Source organism: Castanea sativa, chromosome 5 (genome assembly GCF_040712315.1).
Source record: "Castanea sativa cultivar Marrone di Chiusa Pesio chromosome 5, ASM4071231v1".
Lineage (NCBI taxonomy): Eukaryota > Viridiplantae > Streptophyta > Magnoliopsida > Fagales > Fagaceae > Castanea > Castanea sativa.
In genome coordinates, this window is record NC_134017.1 from 36,974,800 (window position 1) to 36,982,635 (window position 7,836).

General features: G+C 36.5%; 1 pseudogene; it reads right to left on the reverse strand.

The window, feature by feature from the left end:
- Positions 1-2,957: 2,957 nt before the first annotated feature.
- The window catches only part of LOC142635133 (protein LATERAL BRANCHING OXIDOREDUCTASE 1-like), a 23,449-nt pseudogene continuing 18,570 nt past the window's right edge, over positions 2,958-7,836 (reverse strand).

Below are 7,836 nucleotides of genomic sequence, written 5' to 3' on the forward strand. Positions count from 1 at the left end.
TTTGTAAGCCATTGGTAAACACAGCAACCAGTATCTTGTCATGTGCTTCATCTATCAAAATGGCTTCTTTGTAGATCCGCGTTTTGTATGATCTCAGTGTCTCATCCTCATGTTACTTGATGCTAATTAGGCATGCAATGGATCTTTTGTACCTGTGCCCCCCAATGAAGTTCAAAGTGAACTATGCACTTAGCTCTTTGAAGGTGCTGATGAAGTTAGGCGTCAATCTACTAAACCATACCCTTGCAGGTCCTTTCAGGGTTATTGGGAATGCTTGGCATATGATCTCGTCCAAGACCCCATGTAAGTGCATGAGGGTTTTGAATGATTCCAAGTGATCCAAGGGATCTTTAGACCCGTCGTAGGGTTCTATTTATGGCATCCGAAACTTCGTGGGGAGGGGGAAGGAAGTGACGGGTGCTGTGAAGGGTGAATCCATCCTGTGTACTAGTTCGTCGAGGTCATTTGACACTCGTCCCATGAGGGCGTTCATCATGAAGTCCATTCTATCCTTCGTCATTTGCATCTCTACGACCATGTGTGACGGTGTGGTATCTGTTGACAGATGGTTTGCTTAGAGCATTACTGCCTTCTAGTCCCTCTCTATTCTACCTACCATTGGTGTGCTAAAGACTATCGCCATCCTGCTCTTCTTCCTAATTTAGGGCTTAGCGTGTCTTTGGCATAATTGTTCTTCTAAATCATGGTTCTGTTACGATGTGTGCCCTTAAATCCTACTGTATGATGCTACGTATGTTATTATGTATGACATTATGTATGACATTATGTATGACTTATTGTTGTGATTAATAAAGTAGTTTTATTTTATCTGAAATAATGGTAACATGAATATTGGGACATTATCAAATAGTCCATGAGATGCATTGTATGTGATTTATGTGATTTAGTCACAGAAGATGTAAATCACAAGTTCCTTGTAAACTCAAAATGTAATTCGTAGTTGGTGATGAGATTGGGCATTTTATCTGCGAAGACTATAACATATCAACTAAGATAATTTGTCTTGATCATGGAAATGGAGATTTCTAGTTAGTATGTTGATCTGTTTTAAGAGTTAAGACATATTGAACTGAACCGCTGTGAGTTTTATTATTCTCCTAACGGCTATCAATTGAATAATAAACTCACGACTTGTATTTGCATGAACTCTTAATCCTAAGAGGATAATGGACCTGATCATGAAGTATAGGTTGCTTTGATATATCAGGAGTGAGATCTATTGTTACGGTCAAAACCTCAGTATGTTGGGCAATCACATTTAGTGTTGATGGAACATATATTCTCAAGATAGAATTCATAGTCTCTTAACGGAGATACAAAATATTCCCTTGAGATAAGTTTAATGAGTTTGTTATTCAAAGAGTTAGGCCTAACCACTTTAGTAAGGAGTTACTAAAGTATATATTTATGGAATTGGATTTCATAAATATATAATGAATAACTCTAAAGGATTAAACCGGGTACTCAAGGAATTAGGATGTAGTAATCTACAAAATGGCAGTCTTCTTTCATGACTTTGTATTACTACGAATATTTTATGAAGGGGTTGCATGTACAATAAAATCTTGGGATATAATTTATAAATAAGGGCTAGAGTGCAACTATATTTATGTAGTAGTATTAAATATAGTTAATGGTAACTTTGGACTTGTCAAAAGTTGACAGAAAAAGCCCAAGGCCCATTGGAGCCAGTGTCTTATTGGTCCCTTTTTGTCTTATTGGTCCCTTTTTGTCTTATTCCAAGCCACACATTTAAGCCCAATTGGAAAGGCCCAAAAGGCTAGCCCAATTAGATTCTCAGTTAGATACAAAAGGAGAAATATACAAAATTTTCTGTAGAGAATTTTGTAAGAACTATTGCGAAGTAGTGCAAAACGTGTTAGACACTTTTTGACATTCTCCCTTTGGAACTGATTGAGAGACCACACATCTTGGTCATTAGTGGAATTAGAGTGAAGACTAAAAGTGTTCCCAAGTGCTTCTGATCTTCGGTTTTGAAATTCACCGCTCCAAGGTACACTCTCTGGTTCTCTAATTCTGAAACTTACATAGTGCATGTTAACATTTATGAATGAAGTAGATCCGTTATTTTTCCAGTGCGTACATGCATATTTCCATCAGGTTCTACTTAGTAAGGCGTTCCACAGCCGCAGCCAAAGTCTGCACCTGTCTTTCAAGGACAGCGGCGCATGGTTTACTCTCTTGATTGTTGGTTGTTGTCATCAAGCGTGTGAGTACCATACAACTCTTTGTCTGGGAAGTGGAATATGGATATCTCGTTTCCTACAGACAGTGCTAACTAATGATGTTGAAAATCGTCAGCAAGCCGAATAGTCCTCACGTGCCCTTGGTAACCTGCGTAATACAAATAAAAAGAAAACCTTGCAAAGAGTACTAGTGTAATACCGGCCAAAAACCCTCTAAAAGTTAAGTTAGAAAAGAGAATTTTCTATCACTTTAGACTGCCAGAGCTAGGGTATTATTATGCGTACCTTGATTTGTAAGGGCTTTAGGGTTTTTATAGTAGTGTAGAGTTAACCTTATTTTCTTGGTGGAGAAGGTATTTTCTTGTAGGAAAGATCATCATTAATGCTCGTATTTCGTGGGATCCTTTTCTTATAAGGATTCCCCTGATTATAGTTGGGTGTAGAATGCAAGATATTTCCGTATTAGGATTCTTGGAGATCACTTAGTCCACGTAGGCGCCACGTGGCTTTGCCAACCGTTTTCGTCGAGTCCATCCACCTTTAAATAGTCCGTCCACCTTAAAGAATCCGTCCACTTTAAAGAGTTCGTCTGCTTCTCTACCTTCCGTTCAAGACATGATTCCATCTACCAGTTCTTTGACTGTAAGGCTGTCCAAACCATCTCTCTTTATAACACTGTCGCTTATTATTAACTTTGTTAATCCGATCTGTCTGCTTTGGGATTTACCCCTATCTGATAGCATGAGAAATTGCAGGAACTGTAAACCATTTCTCATCTTTGAGGGCTTGAAGACCTTCTAGGCTCCTGTATCTTCTTGCAGGTTGATGGCGCAGGCTGATCCATCTGCACGGAGCTTTGGGCCAAGAACAAGATCAGGCCTTGCACAACACGAGTTGTAGTTGAAATGCGCTTGCAGACTTCCTCATTCACCAAATTGATTCAGGAAGCATTTTTCTTCTTAACTCAATGATGTTGTTATGGCTTTGGAAACAATCTCTGTGAACATCTTCATCTTGACAGTTGATTCTTCTAGAGCACTTCAGCACAATTGCAAGTAGCACATGTTAGGATTTGTGCCCTTAAATCCTATTGTATGATGCTATGTATGATATTATGTATGACATTATGTATGACATTGTGTATGACTTAATATTGTGATTAATAAAGTTGTTTTATTATTATCTAAAATAATGGTAACCTGAATATTGGGACATTATCATATAGTCCATGAAATGCATAGTATGTGATTTATGTGATTTAGTCACAGAAGATATAAGTCACAAGTTCTTTGTAAATTCAAAATTTATAGTTCGCAGTCGGTGATGAAATTGGGCATTTCATCTGCAAAGACTATAACGTATCAACTAAGATGATTTGTCTTGATCATAGGAGTGGAGACTTCTAGTTGATATGTTGATATGTTTTAAGAGTTAAGACATATTGAACTGGACCGCTGTGAGATTTATTATTCTCCTAACGACTGTCAAATGAATAATAAATCTCACAACTTCTATTTGCATGAATTCTTAATCCTGAGAGAATAATGGACCTGAACATGACGTGTAGACTGCTTTGATATATCAAGAGTGAGATCTAAAGTAACGGTCAAAACCTCAGTATGTTGGCAGCCACATTTAGTGTTGATGGAACATATATTCTCAAGATGAAATTCATAATCTCTTGACAGAGATATAAAATATTCCCTTAAGATAAGTTTAATGGGTTTGGTTATTCAGAGTGTTAGGCCTAACCACTTTGATAAGAAATTACTAAAGTATATATTTATGAAATTAGATTTCATAAATATATGATGAATAACTTTAAAGGATTAAACCGGGTACTCAAGGATAAGATGTAGTAATTTACAAAGTGGTAGTCTACATTTATAACTTTGTGTTACTACTAATATTTTATGAAGGGGTTGCATGTACAATGAAGTCTTGGGATATAATTTATTAATAAGACCTAGAGTACAATTATATTTATATAGTGGTATTAAATATAATTAATGGTAACTTTGGACTAGTCAAGAGTTGACGGAAAAGCCCAAGGCCCATTAGAGCTAGTGTCTTATTGGTTCCTTTTGGTCCCACTCCAAGCCACACACTAAAGCCCAATTGGAAAGGCCCAATAGGCCAGTCCAATTAGATAATTAGTTAGTTATAAAGGGAGAAACATACAGAATTTTTTAATTATTCTAAGTGAAATAAGAAACGGTGTGTATGTGAGAGTGAGACACACTTTCATTCTCCCTTGAAAACTGATTGAGAGACCACACATCTTGGGCGTAAAGTGGAATTGGAGTGAAGATTAAAAGTGTTCCCGAGTGCTTCTAATCTTTGTTTTGAATTTCTCCACACCAAGGTACGCTATTTTGTTCTTAAATTCTGAAATTTACATAGTGCACGTTATCAATCATGAATGAAATAGATCCTTGTTTGTTGCTTCCGTTATGTGTTTTGTATGAGATACAAAACCAGATTTTTCCAACAGCACATACATATTTATATTGTCAAAATTTTCTCAATGTAAATAGAAACCCATTTAAGAGGGGACACTGACACAACATAGAGCACCTGATGGCATCGGGCCAATGCTAATGTGCAGGCTCCTTGTTTATCTGTTCAGCATTCCATAATTGTGTTTGTTTGCTATATGTTCTGGCACTGTTGATGATTACATTGCTTTTGATTCATTGTGTGCATGCGTGGGGTTAATTATTTGTAAATATATGATTTCTATGATGCTAAGCAGTCTAGTATTAGGAGATTGCATTTTAGCTATTAATTAAAAAAATTATGATGCACGTTTTTTTTTTCCCTTAAGGTGGGAGCACCTGAAGGCTGCTGGGCCTTCAGGCCAAAATTTTCACTTCGTTATGTCTTCTTGGTATACACTCATCAACAAACAAATGACTGGACCAGTCGGGAAATTGACCTTCTTCAGGGACAGGATGAGCCCCACTGCCTTCAAACTCTTCAACTCGTTTAAATTTTATTTCTCTTTCATTGGCTGCTGGAAGAATTCCCTTGTGACTTGACGTATCTCATCTAGAAATGAACTTGAAATCCCATGTCCTACTGCCTGCAAAACCAGATCAAAACTGTAATTAATACTGAGAGCTTCAAATAAATGGCCCGAAACACAAACAATTCACTCCTCAATAGGAATCAGGCTGGAAGGATCTCTCTGAGATCTTGTTAATGTTAGAAATTTAAGGCGGTAAGTTTTAAGTGAAAGGTTGGAGCATATGTGAACTTGTGCTTATGGCCAATTTAAACCAACCACTCGTTTCTAGTTACAAGCTTATAATTTTTAAGCTTATAAAAGAGTTGTCAAAGGAAAAACTAACATGGCTTACTCAGGAGGATGTTGGGATTTGGTTTGCTTAGTTTTCAGCCTATTGTTGCTGGTTATGTGTCTAGTACACAGTTGGCATCAGGATTCAGGATGCCGCTTATTGCAATTCATATGCAGGCAAGGAGAGCTAAACATGTTCTAACAAATTGAATATCTATGTAGACTTTATTGTAGTGTTCCGTGAATCAAAAATATATACTCTACTGAACTTAGAGAGTACTAAGAGTACTCAGAGAATGTGGGACAAGTATTTTGGAAATAATAATAGAATATGTATATAACAAAGATATGTAGAAGTGATTAAATTATGTTAAATAATTTAAATATATATTAAATCAACTATGTATTATACCCCATCAAATATATATAGGTGGGACAAGATGGAATGGGTGAGTAAAACTTGTCCCTATCCTATCACCTCTTCTAGGAGTGTTTGCATGGGATGAAATGGAGTAGGGTGGGTGAAGCATGGTGAGATGTTTTTACCATCTATAGCTCTGTTGCAAATTCCTATAGCTTCCAACATTAGCATCCAATGTCTACAAATTATCCCATTTTACCATCTCAAATGCTATTTTATCTGTTATACCATACTACTTTACAACACACTCAACATCCCAAACTCTATTTTCTTGCCATTTTATTTTAATATTCTTTTTTATTCTTTAAAAAAAAAAAAAAAACTATTTCTCCCTATCTCTCTTCCTCTTTCTTAAAGCAACCAACAACCACTACATCGCCACCGACACTGTCACCACCATGCCACCACCACCGCACCATGAACCCACATCAACCTCCATCATCATCAATCACCCATCCCCACCACCATGACAACCCTCCACCACCACCATGAACTTGACCCACAACACAACAGCAAACATAGTGAAACCCACCCCCCTCAATTAACACGGCAACCCCCACCTCGACCACCTTCAACCACAATCACAATCCTCACCATCAATAACACAAACTCCACCCATATCCAAATTAACTCAACCAAACCATGAACAAAACAACCCATGGCCAAAACCCATCACCAAAAACCAATTAGCAAACCTATCACTACTTATGACCAAATCCAATTATACAAACGAACTCCTCTATCTATGATGAGAATCAACAAGCATTCGAGGATCCATTGCATGTTCCAGTTGGGCCTATTACAAGAGCAAGATCCAAGAAGATCCAAGAAGCACTTAATGAACGATATTTTGAGATTTGGGCTAACGATTCAACGCAAGATTTTCCAAGCTTGGCCCAAAGGAAGATGAAAGTGTAGTAAATTTAATTCAAGCTATTTAGGGCTGATTTAGACTTCGAATTGGGAGTGATTTATGGCTTGAATAAATGGCCGATTGACTTTCCAAGATTTTAAGGCAGATTTTTTTCCTATTTTGGATAATTTCGCTAATTTCGTACTAAATGAGCTTTTATTTAGGGTTTTATTATTTAGTACGTTTTTTAGGTATTTTCCTTGTTTTTAGGTGCATTTAATGCTTTTTAGGTCAAACTTGATTCCCGATATGGTAAGGTATCAATTAGGAGTTATTTTAATATATTTTCGTCCGTCAAGTTTGTGGAGTCCTTAAATAGGCTTTGAAGTCTCGTAAACGTTTTTTAGAGAATATTGTTGAATAAATAAAAGGTGAGGCTTTGCTCTCTTTTGGTTCTTCAAGAACCGTTGTAAACTTATCAAGGATTCTTCCTTGTGGCGTTCAAACTTTATACCTTTGGTTCGTGATTCTTTATAATCATTGGGTCAAGGTCAACTTATACCTTTGGTTCGCGTTTCTCTTATAAACGTTGGGTCAGGGTTTCTATCATAAATATGATTTTTAGCTTTCCTGGATTAAATATTCCAATATTTTTGTTGGGTCTCAAAGCGTGTCGATTGAGGTTCGCATCATTTGGTATCAGAGCACAGGTTCTAAAATCAGTTTTCTATCCCTTTATCTTTTGTTTCCTGTTATCATCCTATCCTGTTTTTGTTGTGTTCTTCATCCATCGTTCTTATTTTTTTGTTTTTGTTGAAGTGCACTAGGTTAAAATCGTGCACCCAGTTCCCAAAAAAAAAAAAAAAAAAAAAAAAAAAACGTGAAAAAAAAAAAGACATCTGAAAGGAAATAGCCAAAAAAAAAAAAAAAAAAAAAATTGTTTGTAGTTTCAGTTCTCTCAGACCAAAATATTGTTTTCTTTTGTCTTCTTCCTTTGATTGGTATTTCTTCCTTTAATTTAGTATTTCTTTCA